This window comes from Myotis myotis, unplaced genomic scaffold, assembly GCF_014108235.1.
Source record: "Myotis myotis isolate mMyoMyo1 unplaced genomic scaffold, mMyoMyo1.p scaffold_m19_p_18, whole genome shotgun sequence".
Lineage (NCBI taxonomy): Eukaryota > Metazoa > Chordata > Mammalia > Chiroptera > Vespertilionidae > Myotis > Myotis myotis.
The window spans coordinates 13,947,559-13,965,013 of record NW_023416322.1 but is presented as its reverse complement, the minus strand read 5'-3'; positions in this window follow the sequence as shown (position 1 = coordinate 13,965,013).

Below are 17,455 nucleotides of genomic sequence, written 5' to 3'. Positions count from 1 at the left end.
TGTCAATTATATCTCAATTTAAGAATGGAGGGAATGTATTTGTAACAAGTACTATTCTTAACATATAAAAGTTTCTTAAAGTCCTTAAGAAAAATACCAGCAAACCAAAAGAAAAATGAGTTGAGGATACAGAGAATCCATGAAAGAAAAACTACAAATGGCCAATGAACAGCTTTTTTTTTTTAAATATATTTTATTGATTTTTCTACAGAGAGGAAGGGAGAGGGACAGAGAGTTGGAAACATCGATGAGAGAGAAACATCGATCAGCTGCCTCCTGCATGCTGGGGATGTGCCCGCAACCAAGGTACATGCCCTTGACCGGAATCAAACCTGGGACCCTTCAGTCCACAGGCCGACGCTCTATCCACTGAGCCAAACTGGTCAGGGCCCAATGAACAGCTTTTAAAAAAAGTAATAATGAAATAAATGTAAGGAAAGAAATGCAAATTTAAACAATGAGACTTAAATTTTACCTATGATATTGGCAGCGACTTTTAGTTTCAGTTGTAAGTGGTGATTTCACATTTGGAATTACCTAGTAAAGCTAACAATAACTATATTCTATGACCCTGAAATCCCATCCCTAATTTCTCCTAAAGAAAGCTTTGCGTTTGGGCATAAGAAGACCCATTTGAGAATGTTTATAATATCCCTGTTTGTAATAGCAAACGTTGGAAGGAACCCAAATATCCATCAATAGACGAATAGATAGCCCTGACCTGTAGACGAATAGATAGCCCTGGCCTGTGTGGCTCAGTTGGTTAGTTATCCCACTGAAAGACGGCCAGTTTGATTCCCAGTCAGGGCACATGCTCGGGTTGCAGGCTCAATCCCTGGCAGAGACTCAGCAGGAAGCAGTTAATGGATGTTTTGCTCTCACATCGATGTTTCTCTCTTTTTCTTTCTCCCTTCCTCTTTAAAAAAAAATCAATAAAATATAGACAAATAGATCTATAAATTGTAATATAGTCATGTAACACCATACATCATTAACAAGTGATTATAGCTACATGCATGAACCTACAGCTGAGTGTATAAAAAAAGTCATTCTGATTCCATTTATATAAATGTTATGATGCTCAAAGTCCGAATATCGTTACTGGGAGGGGACCAAGGAGGGCTTCCAGAGTTCTAACAATATTGTGTGTCTTGATCTAGGGGTGTGTTCACTCTGAGAAAATTCATCAAGCTAAAATAAACACTTGTAATATATGCACTTTTTTGTATGTACAATGTAATTGATTGACAAACCGGTTTTAAAATCAAGTCATAAAAGAGTATGTATAAAGTACAATTTCATTTATATGAAAAAAGCATGCAAAACTAAGTAGTGTATTGTCGAGGGATACAAACATATGTGGTAAAAATAAAAAGAAGCAAGGGACTGGTGGAGATTCAGTTCAGGAAGTTGGATTCTTCTGAGGAAGGCAAAGATGAGATTGGAAAGTGGGGGCTTCCGGGGAATTGTGACAGTCCAGCTCTTAAGCCAGGTGGTAGAGTCACAGAGACCTTATTCGTCTGTATGTCCTTCACATATTAGAAATGTGATTTTAATATTCAACGGAAAAAAATTAAAATTTTTTAAAGGATGCTGACTGACCCCCCTACCCTGCACAGTCAAAAATCCACATATAGCTTGATTCCCCCAAAACTTAAATTACAGTCATCCCTCCCTCACTGAAATCTTAAAACATGAATAGAAGCCCCCCAAAGTACAGGCCATTTACATTGTAGACAGTATTTGGTATAGCAAATACAGGTTTACAAAAAAATTTTTTTAAGCTCTCTGGGTCCATTTCCTTCTTTACTGGATCCAACTACTTTCTGAGATTATTCTGGCAGGAAAGATGCTTCAGTGTTCAAGTTATTCAGCTGCACCCACATGCACATCTCTGTCAACATTCCACAGCTGTTTACCAGGGCAAGACCCTGAGAGGGCAGGAACGGGGGACTCTGGCTGAGGGACACCCGACTGGGAGCGCAGGGGTGCTTTCCACACCCTGAACCCTCTGAGCCTCTGGGACTGCCTTGACTCTACACCTTTCCTCATCCCAACAAGACCATTACCTAGTCCTTTATGGGTGTGTTGAGATGGCCGACACAGTGAACTGACAAACCCTTCAGACGGAAGGCTACTCGCCCATAAACAGTCACCAAAGGACTACGCATGTTTCCTCAGGGCCATGCTATCCTCCTCCACACTCACTCACCATCTTCTGTTCAAGTTTCTACCCACAGCTCATTCTCAGCTTTTCCCTGAGCCTCTCAAGTCTTTATGTCCCACAAACTGGTTCTAAAGCTCAGAACACCAGCCAGGGCCCTGGAGAGCATCTGCTCAAGGACGTCTCTGTGGCTGGCAGGCCCTGCGATGACCCTCCACACCAGTGGTTCTCAACCTTCCTAATGCCGCAACCCTTTAATACAGTTCCTCATGTTGCGGTGACCCTCAATTTCATTGTTACAAATTGAACATAATTAAAGCATAGTGATTAATCATAAAAACAATATGTAATTATGTATGTGTTTTCCGATGGTCTTAGGCGACCCCTGTGAAAGGTCGTTCGACCCCCAAAGGGGTCGCGACCCACAGATTGAGAACCGCTGCTCTACACCCTTCCCTAACTGCGTCTTGAAACACAACTCACTATATCCACTATGGGGTCCCAGAAAGGGCAGAGACCAGGGGTTGGGAACACGAGGAAGTGAGGAAGGCTGAGGGTAGAGAAAGGGCACGTGCTAGATGCCCAATCCCGGTAGCTGCTTCCTTTATTCTTTGTAATAAATTATTCTTCCTCTTGCATGTCCAAGTTCTTCCAGTCCTTACCTGGCTATACTCTGCTGTTCATGTATCAGGTCAAACTGGGCAACAGGGTCCTTTTTAAAATTTAGGATGTCTGATGCTATATGTAGAAATTTCAACTCTTGGACAGAGTCCCAACAGAGGCCTGAGTCATCATCCCCAGCCTCTGCCTGTAATGAGTGGCATATGGCCCCAGGGCCCCAGCTGAGGGAAGAGTCACACAAAGCCAGAGGGCTTGGATGGAAGTAAACAAGGGTCAGCTTCCCAAATTAGGGATAACTGCTAAGGTTGCTTCCAGGCCTGACATACCACAATTTTCTTTTTTTCTTTTTTTTTTAACCTTTTTCTGTTTATTTCATTGATCCAGATAGACTAGCTAAAACCTAGAGGCCAGCTGACTCAACCAAGGCCACACATTGAGCAATGACGGGCTGGGATTAATAGCTCTGGCCTTTGAGCCATTATCACAGAGCTGGAAGAGACCTTGAGCCCATCCCAGTGGAAATTTCAAACCCACGAATGCAGTGTTCAATGGGCCAACAGCATAGCATATACGTTCATTTTTAAAATGTTCCTTGATTTCCAATTCAAATCATTTTTAGTATGTTAATTCATTTTTAAAAATACTTATTTGGCATCTACTGTAGGCAACACGGTAGGCAACACTGCAGGCCCATTAAGTTCTTTATGAGGACATTTATTTTTTTAATCTAATGACATTTCCTATTTGGAAATCAGGAGTAGGAAGCTCTGGGCAGGACATCCCAGCATTCACCAGTCTGTGCTAAACCTCCAGGCTGCCTGCCAGATATAGTCATGTGATTGGAATGAAGAGTAAGAAATGGTGTGCAAGTGAGTCAGGCAGAGGTCAGAGAGAAGAACAGCAGGAGACAGGACAGTCAATAGAATAATGGTAAGATGAGTAGGAATAGGATCATTCTTCCCATGAACACATGGAGGCGATATGAAAAGAGGAAGGAGATGTAATGACCAGAGAGGAGGAGAACTCTAGAGCGAGGAGGACTGGGTGTGGGCATGAAGCACAGAAAGGAAGCAGGAAGCTTCTTTGTCAGGGTCCACCCAATACCACTTGTATTAGTAAGAGTTACAGAGTGTGGAAGCAGACCCCTATGAGTATTACAGAATAAGGAGTTTATTGTAAGAATTAGATCTTACACAATCGTGGGAGGAGCAGGAGGAGTACAGATCTGAACATCTGAGAAGAGGAGCTGAAGGATTACAGAATAGTCACTAACAAACCCTGGTGCAGGTGCACCAAGTGGAGCTTGCAGAGAGCAGGGCAGCTCTGGCTGCTGGCATGGGGCTCACATGTAGTATCTTTGAAGGATGTTGAGTCTGTAGCAGAGCGTCTGATGGTGGGCATGGAGTCCCTATTGGTTCAAAGGGCCAACAGTATGAGCAGGGAAGAGTGAGAACTACAGGAGCCTGCCTACATATGTGTGTCTCCCCGCCACCAGCTCCACCAGCAGTGGCCTTCAGAGTATGATGGCTGCCACTTCACTGCTGCCTCCCCCATCTCAGGCAACTTCAGAAATACAGTAACCAAGGCGACCATCGGACAAGTCAACACTCTGATCGAGGAAAGATGGGAAGACACTCAGTTCTTACACACACAGAGCCTCACATTTTTGAAGTTTCAAAAACATATGTGGGAGAGAGGAAAGCTTGTCAGAGTGTTTCTGTTCATCAAGACCCTGGGTTGAAAGTGACAGAAATCCTAAAACAAACTGGCTGATGTAAAAAAGAAAAAAGAAAAAAAAAAGAGGCTTTGGTGAAAAAATCTTAGGGTAGCCCAAGGAATCAAAAGAATAGCTTCCGGATCATGCCAGGACCATCCTTCGGAACTCGACACCATCAAACATACTCTTCCCATGTTGCCCTCTCTGCCTCTCATAGCCCCGTCTCTGGATGGTGGCCTCATCCTCCCAGGCTTCTCACGTGGCAGCTCCATGTCACAGCTCTATAGCAACTTCACCAGAAAAGATAGTTTTCCTCACCGGCTTTATTTAGAAAAAAATCTTTAATTTCTTCTTTCTTTCTTTCTTTTTTTTCAATCGGTCCTTGGATGAATCCCCAGACCAATTGCTGTGACTAGGTGAGTAGGATGTTATGGTTAAGCCAGGGTCACATGTCCATCCCTGTGGCCCCAGAGGTACAGACCAGGGTGAGGAGCCCAGAACCATATGGCGAAAGAAAGAAAGGAGCAGTTCTTCCAAGGAAGGAAATTCTGTTGCCCAAAGAAGGGAAAGAGGTGCTAGGCTGACACAAATAACAGCTGTCTATCTTGGTGTCTCAGGGACTGAATGGAATATTCCTCAGATTCACTCTTCTCATTCTTATGCATTTTCTTTAATGATATGGCCACTGCAGCAAGTTTCTGATCACACTTAATTGATATTCCAAAGAGAACCGTTACATGGAAGGAAATACTGTGTAAAGGGTGATCTGGTAATAAGCGTCTCAGAGACACAGAGCGAGTGAGCAACTTGTTTAAGGCCATTCAACTATTTAAAAACAGAGAGCTAGAACTCTAACAGACTATCCCAGGCACTATACGGACAGTCTGTGGAGACTTGGGTTTGGGCTCGGAATCTATTTTCCAGGGCTTTATCAGCTTGTTTTCCTGGACCGGTTTTCCTAAGGCTAGAGTGATTACTCAGAAGCCAAAGATGAATAGACATTACTTGGAATCTGACTTCAGCATGTAAGGAGGTGGAGATGATTCATGGTGTGTGTGTGTGTGTGTGAGTGTGTGTGTGTGTGTGTACCCTGAGGTAAAAGAAATGTCACTGAAGTATTACAGATCTTTTCTAGGGGAAGGAGAGGGACCTGAGATTAGGAGTTTGTGTGCTCTGAAAAAGGTAGGCCAATTGCTTACCTTTTTCAAATTGATTGCTCTTCAGGTTTGACCCTTGGTTATCCACTCTAAACAGAGTTTAAAATGTGCACACACTCTAAGACTTCTGTTTCATTAACAGTGTAATTTATTTCTCTCTCTTGTCTCATCAGTGGTTTTCACTGTGCACCAAGATCGCCTGTGGAGATTTTTAAAAAGTTCCCCAAACACCAGGTCCCACCCTCAAACCTTCCTTCTCCCCTACCTCTTACCTTCCCAAACCCCTATTTCAAGCTCCATGAATGATTTCAGTGCACCGGCAAGATGGAAAATAGCTCCTCAGTCTGCCCAATGCTCTCCGTCGTTCAGAGAGATTTTGCGTGGTCTAGCTTGCCTGATCCTCCCACAACTGTGGGAGGAAGGGCACTTGTAAGTGGTAAAACTGTGTGGACTGGAACCTGGTTCTTTGTTCCTGGTCCATCAAAAAGGGAACCTGGGGCTTGCTTGGTCTTGCCCACTGTGGAGGAGTGGCAAGTAAAAGAGGCCTGCAAAAAATACTAATTATTATTAAAATGTTCTATTATTTTATGTTAACAATTACCCATTTATTTCAGCCCTATATATCCAGCATCTCTCTATCGAAATAAACCTACATTTCTATGACAATTAAAGCTTTTGTTTTTTTGCAGCCCATGTAAACTTAAACCTTGTTTACTGGTATTTGGCCCATGTTAGTCTTTGAGTTTGAAATGCTTGTGCTAGATTGTTGTATGATTCAATGAAGAGCCCTTGGGCATGATGTGATTGCAAAAGAGCTGAAAAAGCCCTCTGTTTTCTCAGTGTTTATTGTTGCCTTGTCCTTGTCCATTGGGCAAAGCCTTTTCTGTTGTAATCTGGTATAAGAAAAAGCTTAAAATGTGATGATTCCTAGAAAAGTGCATTATGATTCAGTCTCATTCAAGTAAGAATGAAAGTGATTGGCAGGAAGGGATGGGGGAGTGTGCAGAACAGAAAGTAGAGAGATCATGCAGAAGAGTGCCTGCAGGGGCTGGGGTTGATTAAAGAAAGGGGTGGCCGCAGCAAATGTGGTTGATTTAATCCAGTTTCGCCTGAGTTGGGTAGGGCCTAGATAGATTATCGGATGAAAATTTGCACTCTGATCCCTTATTTCTGCCCTAACCCTTCTGGGAGGCCTTAAGATCCTTTCCTCCAGATTTTTCACTACCCTGAGCCAAGTAACCATGAAATAGACACTAGAGTCCTGAGTGAATGAGACATTTATGTTGGCCCTTGCCGAGCCTGGCTACAAGAGCTGGAAGGAGGAGCCCAGAAGTGAATACAAAGAGAGACACAAACCCGTAAGAATAGTGCCAGGAAGGTTAAAGCTCCTACAAAGAGGGGCCTTTCCAACTATGACAAGGGCAATAAGAAGGCTCATTGGGTTAAGTTCAGAGCAAGAAGATGGTTTAGTCCCACAGCCTCACCACAGTGTTAACAAATGATAAAGTGACAGAGGAGACTTTCAGCTCCCAAGTGCTTGTTCTCTTTTCACAATTGAAGACGTGGGCAAGTCTCTGAGTCTCCAGGCTGAGCTCAAGGCCTGGCATGTAGTTTTTTCAGTGAATGAAGAATGAATGGGAGGAGCATGAGGAGAACACTTTTCAAGCTGTACAGAGAGCCCAGGATAGTTGAAAAGGTCCTGAAAGGAGAGTCTGTGCTGTGGATTCAATTCATATCAGGAGCAAAGGGTAATAATTGTAATCAGTTTGTTAGGAAAGAGACTGAGATAGAGATTGAGTGCAGGAAGTTTGCTGAGCAGTGCCCTTGGGATCCACACCTGTGGTCCAGGGAAGGGAGTAGAAGTGGGCAGAGGGATTCATTGAATTGTGATGCAGGCGCAATAGAGGTCTCAGGTCAATCCCATAGGATGGTTCTTCAGATTGGTTCACCTTGAGGCTAGGGGGCTGGGTCTTCATACTTCTTCATCAACCAGTCACTGGGCTCTATCCCTAGTAGGGAGAGGCGGCCAATCAATGATTCTCTCTCATCATTGATGTTTCTATCTCTCTCTCCCTTCCTCTCTGAAATCAATAAAAATATTAAAGAAAAAAAAAAGAGAAGAGGCTTCGAGGGGACATGATAGAGTGAACCGACCCTTACTCCATGTGTGAGGAAAGCTGCCATGGGGAAGAGGCATTAGTTCTGGTCCTTCAGAATTAGGAGCATTTAATGGAAGGGACACAGAAGCAGACTTGTGATTCTTTTTAAAAATATATATATTTTTATTGATTTTGGAGAGGATGGTAGAGGGGGAGAGAGATAGATTACATCAATGATGAGAGAGAATCATTGGTTGGCTGCCTCTTGCACACCCCCAACTGGGGACCGAGCCCACAATCTGGGCATGTGCCCCAACGGGAAATTGAACTGTGACCTCCTGGTTGATAGGTTAGTGCTCAACCACTGAGCCACATTGGCCTGGCCAGATTTGTGATTCTTCATACAAAGAAGAACCCCCTAAACTGTAAAAGAATAAAGCTGGAGTGAGCTTCCTAGGAAGACAGCAAGTTTCCTGTTCAAGTGGAGACTAGATGCCCATGTCTCAGGGCAGGAATCCAGACTGGAGGGGTGGGGGGGGGGGGCGGGGGGGGGAAGAAGTGCCTGATCTAGACATCCTACCCGGATCCTTCTAAACCTCAGGATGTATGACTATAGGCTGATGTTAGAGTGGAAATAAAACACATGGTCATTTATTTAGGAAGCTTAAACCTTATCCTGTTTAAAGGCAGTAGCCCGAAATAAATGAGTTCTTGAGATTCCTTTTATGAGTCTATAAAGGGACATTGTCCTTGCTGTGGAAACATGATGAGCCAACAAATATTATCAAGTGAACACTAGATAGATGGCAGTGCCCTGAGTATTAAGATACGGTCTTTCAGCCCACAGGTTTAAAGTTTAATAAAGAAGAAAGGCGGATAATGACTGTATAAACTTAACACTCCTAATATAGTCATGATAGATGAGTACCTGGGGGTGGCAAAGGCCCAAAGAGTAAATGATTGATTTGTAATAGCAAAGAAAGCCCGGGGGCATATGGAGTGGGAGCTTTAAGCTGTAATTAAGAGATAAGAGGTGAGAGGAAGCAGGGCTGAAGCAAAGGAAGAGAAAGAACCCTCGCCCCACATCTTTATGGTAGAGGGAAGAAGGCTGCAGGCCAGTCTCCTGGATTGAGCTTTCTTAAAAATAGATCATATTCTATCTTCATTGAATAGTATAATGATTATAATCACTTCTATTTTCTAAGGACCTACTCTTTATAGTAGTTGTTTTATTTTTCTTTAATTTTGTTTTATTGCTTAAAGTATTACAAAGAGTATTACATATGCCTCCTTTTTTTTTCCCCTTGACCTTCCCCCGGCCTCCCCTGCCCCCCCCCCCCCCAGTGTCTTGTGTCCATTGGTTATGTATAGTAGTTGTTTTATATATTAACTCAACAAATCTGTTCAATAAATGGGTAAAGCAATAACTATTGTTGTCTTCAGGGATCAGGGTTCAGAGATGTGAAGAACTATGGTTGACCACCTTTGGGATGCCTACCTGATTCACAAGAACTGTAGTAACTGCCCCTGGTCCACCCGGCTCTCCTGTCCTCTGCTGACTCAGAGCCTCCTCAGGCATCTGGAACTGTGTCCAAAGAGAGATGGACTAGGAGCTCTAAGATGGAAACAAGGTCACCACAGGAAGCCATATGCTGCTAGGCTGAGACAGAGAGGGACGGGGAGACAGAGAAACAGAGAAAGCAAATCCCTAGAGATAAGCAGAGACCAGGGGAGCTTCCAGGTGGTTCCTGGTCAGTAGACACTCACTTCCCTGGCTCTGGTCCTTCTTGGAACCTGGATGCCTTCCTGCCCTCCGGTCAAGAGTCAGCCCTATATCTTCATGTTAAAGGGACCCTTTTCACTTACATTAGCTTACGTGTCTATTACTTGCAACCTAAGTTCCACTCAGGTTTGTCTACCTCCAGAGTCCATTCATGGGACCTCTTGGCTCCTTTCTGTCTGCTCCAGAGAGGCAAGCTAGGGTAACATTTCCTAAGAGAAGGGTTGGTGGGACCACTTGCTCTTTGCTTCCTCAGGGTGGTTCCTGTGCTGATTGGACATCACCAGTCTGATAACTAGCTGCCCGGATGGGGGACCACAGGTCAGTGGTTCCCCATAATCACATTCTCCCTAAAACGTACACCCTTCCCATAAAGGCGCCGTTTCCAGGTTTAAAAACCATGCCACAGAAACAGTTGCTTTAGAGCTTGGGTTTCTAAGATTACACAGCCCCTCAGACCCTATGCTTGCTCTTTACACACTGCTGCTCCCTCGCTCATCTGAGCTGTCACCCTTGCCCTTCTTGAAAACCTCTGCCCACTCATTCTCACCTAGTTGGAATCTCCCTGAACCTTGTACCAATGTCTGCCACAGCTCTGATAACAAATTGGTGCTTTCATTTACCTAGCTGTCTGCCTCCCACTTCTAGCTGTCATGGCAGCAGCTGTGTTCTCTTTGTTTTTGTGTCTCTAGTCCCTGCCACAGTGGATGGCACATAGTTCTAGCGAGTGAATGAATGAACGATAATGAAACAAACTACTTTCTTTCCCGGATTCATTTCATTCACTGTCTCTTCACTCTGACAGACTATGCTATGTTTTACTTCATTAGTAATGTTTCTTTTATGATGATTTTGTCTTCTCTGTGTTCCTTTGTCTGCCTGAAGGTCTGTAAAACAAAGGCCTTACTCCTGCTCTCCTTCTCACACCTGGCACAAGTCCTTACAAACAATTGGCGTTGATGTGTGGGAGTGTGTGTGTGTGTTGTTTTACAGAGCTCAAAATCATAATCCTATGCTTATTCTTTCAAAGGGAATTTCTAAGATGGCAATTTCTTTACTGTCTTGTCCTTTTTTCTCCTCTCCGTGTGGCTGGCCATCTCTTGACAGTGGGCATAGAGCAACACAGGGCTTTAAATTCAACGTGAGTGGCCTTTGGCTTAGGCAGCCCAGACAGGAATTTACTCAAATATCCAGAAATAGAGGCATCTGTTTAATTGACCTGATTGAACTTGGGAAAATCGGTCACAGCACATGCCGGAACAGAACAAACAAGAACCTGAGTGGCCACTGGGAGATTATCACTGTCCCTGCCAGTCAGATGGCAGAAGCACACGGAGCAATGGGTGAACTCCCAGCCTTACCCCCACCCCCTCCTGACCATGCACATCTTACCTTTGCCCCCAGCTACTGCTGTTTTTACAGGCTGGGTTTCCTTTCCACTACAGGGCAGGGTTAGAGGCTCAACAAGATGGAATTGGACCAGACAGCCAATGAGAGGAGAGGCCTTGATGAGCAGAGCGGCTCTCTGGGTGTCAAACTGGCCATCACTGCCTCGTGGTGTTCAGGTTACCATTCCCCACTGGGCAACCTGGGATGCTACCTTGGTGCTGTTCTTTGAGTCTGGTCTCTCTGGGCAGCAACAGCTCCCTCTGCTCTCCTGGATCACATCACTTTCTTTTAGGTGAGCCAGGACAGCCCCAGAGAGGAATAAATATGTTGAAAGTGAGGCAAACTGACAGTGCCAACTTTATGCCAGGAACTATGCTAGATCTTTCCTTCCTTCCTTCCTTCCTTCCTTCCTTCCTTCCTTCCTTCTTTCTTTCCTTCCTTCCTTCCTTTCTTCCTTCCTTCCTTTCTTTTTTCTTACTTTCAATTAAAGAGCATATCTAAGAAAATTTAGATATCTTAAATTAGAGTCCTGTATGATTAATTTCCTTTTACTAGGTCTAGCTTGCTAGAAATTGTTTAAAATCTCAATGCCCCACTGTTTCAGCAAGATGCTTGTGAAATTGCTTGGCTTTTTTTTTTTTTTTTTAACATATAATATACATGAGAAGAGGACTTGCTCTTGTATTTCTGGTCTCATATGTAGCTCTGACTTTTATGGCCAATATCCGGAGTCTCATTCTGTTCCTGGAGTCCTATTGTTGTGGCAAATGACCCAGGAGAACAACAGCCAGCACCCAGAGGAATCAGGAAAGTAAAGCTTTATTACGCAGCACTGCTAGTCCAGGGGACTCTGATCCAAAGCCCGAACTGCCAATGTGGGGAGGTTTTGATATATATGTCTTCTTGTGGCCAGCCCCAGGGGATGGGCTTTGTAGCTCTGCCCAAGTCAGTTAGAATGGGGAAGTAAGATTACTGTTTAACTAGATACTGAACTAGGCTATAAGCCCCCAAAGGTGTCCCCCAATTTTCCTTCTCACTATAATAACTCTAATTGTCCACCAAAATTTGTTCTCTCCTATATTCTGGTCATATCTCCAGAATCCTTGAAGTTAGATATGGCCAAGTGGCTAAATTTCCACCCAAGGAATATGAGCAGAAGAGCTACATACCACTTCCAGGCCTACACCTTAAGACCTGGGTGTGTCTCCTCCTTCTTGCCACACAATGGGACCCAGTCATAGGCAATGACTTAACTTTGACTATGCAGACAACATTGAGGCCTAGGTGATAGAGGAGCAACGAGATGGAAAAAAAACTTGGATCCCTGAATGCTATGGAGAGGCAGAACCAGCCACTGCCTGGAACACGCACCCTGGACTGTTATCTGAGAAAGAACTAAACTTGTGTTCTTTAAGGTGAGATTATTGATGGGTCTTTTTGTTAGAGCATCTTACTAATGAAGAAAATTGTACTAAAATATGGTATTGCTTTTACAAACATCCAGAACATGTGCCATTGGCTTAGTAGCTGGAAGATAAGAAAGTTGGTATTGTTTACTGGAAAGCCAGTGACTTTGTTATGTTGAGGAAAAAAACATTTGGTGAGATTGTCATCTGCAATGATTTGAAGGAGACTACTTGCCTATTAAGTCCCAAACTCTAGATGAAGTACTTGTGTAAAACCACATTATTAGTGTCTACTAGCCTCTTCTTGCTTTTTAGCAAGTCATTACAATAGAAGGCAGGCAAGAACTGGTCAGATTGCAGGGGACATCTGGAAATTTGGATTTTTACAGAGAGTTAGAAAAATCAATTGCTTCTTTATCCCAAAGGGGAAAAAAAACACACACTATAGTTACTCAAAGCGTTTTTCAAAGTCCCATGAAAACGAAGCCAAACTAAAAGCCAGGTCTGTGGCTAAGATGTGCCTCGGGGTCTAAGGATTAGCTTTGAAGCCTATCATTTCAGATGGAATCCAGATAGCCACGCTAAAATGAGAGAGAGCGAATCATTGGTTGATGGAGGAAGCAAAGACATAAAGCAGCTTTGGGAACTATTTTCAGAAAAGAACTTTAGAAGTGGTGATTGGCTCATGAAACTGACTGACATTTTCTCAGTTTATGAGATAATTACATTGTCAACGAAACGATAAGTTTTTTTGTTTGTTTGTTTTTTTTTAAAAAGGATTTAAGACATAAGGCAATGCTTAGATACCAACATCTACACCAGCAAGGAACCAGCTATGAAATTTGCACAGCTCCAAAAAGAGCTTAAACTTCAAATGTTGTGAGAGAGGGACATAGATGAAGGAGAACCTTTCAGAAGGCAAAGAGTTAGCCATGAAGGTCTATGGACATACCTCTTCCATACTCTTTCACTTCCTGCCAACTTGGATTAACTGTGTTGTTGCATGTAGCCATAGGTCATTCATTTTCATTATCCAAGAGTATCCCAATGTAAAAAGAATATACCAAAAATATTTAGCCATTCTATCATCTATAGTCATTTAGGCTGTTTCTGTCTTTTTGATGTTATGTTATAAACATTCTTTCACATATTTGTTGGTGCCCATGTGGACAGATTTCTCTGAGGTGCAATTGGTGGGTCATAAGGTACTCAATAATGCCAAACTCAAAATAATTTTATCAATTATAGTCCCTTCTGTATTGTACTTGTGTTCCCTTTGTTTTATTTTTAATTATTATTATGGATTTATTGCAGTGACATTGGTTCACAACACCATACAGGTTTCAAGTGTACAACTCAACAAAACATCATCTTCACACTGTATCATGGGCCCACCACCCCAAGCAAAGTCTCTCTCCGTCTCCATTCCCCCCACCCCTTTCCCACCTCCACCTACCCCATTCCCTGGCTATCAGCACACTGTTGTCTATGTCTATGTGATACATATATATATATTGTTGTTTAATCCCTTCACCTTCTTTCATCCAGCCTCACAAATCCCCTCCCCTCTGATGTATCTGTTCCATGTATCCATGCTTCTGTTTCTATTTTTTTCATTAGATTCCACATGTAAGTGAGATCATAATGGTATTTGTCTTTCTCTGACTGGCTTATTTCACACTTAGCATAATAATCTCCAGGTCCATCCATGCTGTCAAAAAAGGTAAAATTTTTCTTCTTTTAGTAGTAGTAGTCCACTGTGCAAACGTACCAGAGCTTTTTTTTTTAATCCACTCATCTACTTATAACCTTGTCTACATTAGTTATTTTCAGATATTTTAATTTTGCCAATCTGGTAGATGTATAAATGGTGTCTTGTTGGGGTTTTAATTAATATTTCCCTATTAATGAGGTAGGCTGAATATCTTTTCATACGGTTCATTGGCCATTTGGATTTTCCCTTTTGTGCCTATTCAAAAGTTTTGGATAGAGCCAATATGTCTCCTTCATATTAATTTTTAGTAATTCTTTTATGTAACTATTAATAATTTACATAATGTTGCAAATATTTTCTCCCACATGCGGGCTTATCTTTTTCCTCTCTAATTGGTCTTTTGATGAATAGAAATACTAAATTTTAATGTGGCTTAGCTTAATTTTTTTTACTCTTCAATCTGTAATCCTCCTTCTCTATAAATCACATTCAAAATCTCTGAGAGATGATCCAGTTAGTAGGACCTTCATGATCAGTACCAACTTTGGCCTTATATGCTGTCCCTAAGATAGGTGAGTGCCATTTAAAAAAATGATGGAGACAAGAGGAAACTAGACAAAGGATAAGATATTCATTCAAGTCAAGAAATATTGTTCACTGACAATAAGTTCTTGAAATGAAGAAAATAAACAGAAAACTTCTTAGAATATTTATCATTCTATAGTATGGGACTTTGCACCTTAAGTACTTGGTGATTAAGTATTTAATAACAGTCACCCAAAATGTGTTTTGTAGACAGATTTTTATTGATTAGATTATGGTGATTCCAAAGTCATCACCAGGAAATTATAAGCTTTAAACTTCATGCCTGGCTGGCATGACTCAGTGATTGACCGTCAACCTATGAACCAGGACGTCAAGGTTAGATTCCTGGTCAAAATACATACTCAGATTTCGGGCTCCATCCCCAATGTGGGGTGTGCAGGATGCAGCTGATCAATGATTCTCACTCATCACTGATGTTTCTCTCTCTCTCTCTCCCTCTCCCTTCCTCTCTGAAATCAATAAAAATATAAACTTCATGAAAGTGTGTTGGAATGTTAAATACAATTGCGATCCAAAATGTGGCAGTCCAAAGTCTAGAAAAAGGAGAGTCCGTGAGTTCAGATTTGCCAGTGCTCATTGAGAAATTCTGAGACAGTGAGACTGGATGGACATGAATGTTCCTGTCAATTCAGGAAGCTCTGTTTCAGTTTTAGAAATTAACCTATTCCTCTTAGAAGCTCAAATGAGGAGGGAAGCTGGTGGGGACTCATGAGGAGAAAATTGCTCCAGAGAGCCAGGAGGGAAGAATCATGGACTCATCCAACTCAACATGCAGTTATTGAACGCCTGCCATCTGACCGATATACCGTGGAGACAAAGTTGAAGATGGAGTCCCTGTAATCAGTTAGGACTCTTCATGTTGCAAGTTACAGAGAACAAGGCTCCCATTTAATAAGCAATTTTTTTTTGGCTCGTGTAACTGGAAGTTCAGAGGTAGGGCAAGCTTCGGGGTTGGATTAATTCAGTGGTTTCTGGGTCATCTCTTCTGTCTACTGGACTCATCTTTGGGTTATCTTCCCAGACTGTGGCCAGTGGCATTTCTAGACACTGGGATTTACAAAAGAGAGGAAAACTTCTATGGAGGTTCACTTAGAAAGATAAAGACAATTCTTTCCCAGAAGCACCTAGCAAAGGTCACCTCATTTTTCATTGGTCCACCTGGGTCACATGCTCCTTTCAAAACCAATCCCCATGTGGAAAGAAATGTCATGCATTGACTGTTTAGAAACCCAGGCCTAAGACAATTGCCTTGGCAAGCAGCATGGGCATACCATTTAGGCAATAAAAACCCACCTCTTTATCTGGGGGGTGGGGTCATCTCTCCCCAAAGCTAATAGGCCAGAGAGTAAGCACCTGAGTGAAAATTAGGGTGCTGTCAGGAAATGGCAGACAGTATGCTGTGCTGTCTTCTCATTACAGTCTCAATCTGCAAGGAGCATATAGTTTAGGAGGGAAAGCAGGGTTGACAATTTAGGAGAGAAAACAGAGATACAAGTGCTATGGGAGACTAGAGGAGAAGGCTGTTTATGGCACCTTCCTCTGGACATCATTCTGATTGTGATGTGCATCTGGTTTTCGTGTAGTGAATTGTGCGCTGAAGAGCTAACAGCGGAGGAGACAAAAAGCAGGAGGGGTGGGGCAGGAGAGGTGCCTGTCAGTCTATTGGCACCTCTCTGAACCCTGCCACTGATTGTAATGGGACTTGCTGTGCCCCGGCTCATAATTTTTCAAGCACTAAGATAAGAGGCCTTATTAATGGCCTCTCATTGCTCGCTTCTTTTCTACTACAGCTTTCTTATTTCCCTGTGAACCTCCCTTCTGTTCCAGACCAAGAGCATATTTTCTCCCCTCCTCCTGGAGGGAGTCAAGCAGGAAAGGGGCCTTTCAGGCCTCTTGGTCTGCAGTTCCGGGGGGAAGTCTCAGAAGTGACTTTGGGTGCGGCTAGGACAGGATATTTAAAGAAGGAGGTGGGAGGCACCAAAAACAGAGGGACTGGGAGCTGCCAAAAGAAAGAAATGGGGGCTCAGTTTAATATCTGTTCTGGTACCAGCCACTGTCACCTTCCATAAGGTATCTCATCGATTGAAGTGGATAGTTACTATTTTGTCTTCTCAAGTTCAGCCCTCCCCTACCCCGCATTTTTATTTTTTTATAACAGCATTTACAAATACCTATTCCTCTCCTCTCCCTACTCTATCAGAAGATTGAGGTGGGACTGTCAATCACAAAACCCTTCTCCCCTCCCAAGGGTGAGCATGCAACCCCGATATGACCAATCAGAGACTTCCTTGGGCTTGTATATACTGACACTGGAAAAGAGAGGTCCTTTTTCTCTCTGGGTTACTAAGCAGAAATGAAATAAAACTATTTACAACCATTGCCACCACATCTATGGAGGAAGCTCATTTATCATAGGAGAAAATGAACGTAATCATAGAAAGAAGCAGAACTGAGTGTGTGTGTGTGTGTGTGTGTGTGTGTGTGTGTGTGAGAGAGAGAGAGAGAGAGAGAGAGAGAGAGAGAGAGAGAGAGAGAAATTGAGACACATATCTCTGTATCTCTATCTACCTATGTACCTATGTATCTACCTACCTACCAACCCTTCTATCCATCCTTCTATGAGAGGAAGACAGAAGGAGAAAGAGATCTAAAACTATTTTAGTCATAATGTAAACAAATAATACTTCTGTACACCAATACTTTTTTTTCCTTTGGTGTAAGCCTGAGTTCTGTTTCAATACTTAGAACAAGGAGAGTTCTAATAGACTCCTTTCATGGTCATATCAAGCTCATGAAGTAGTC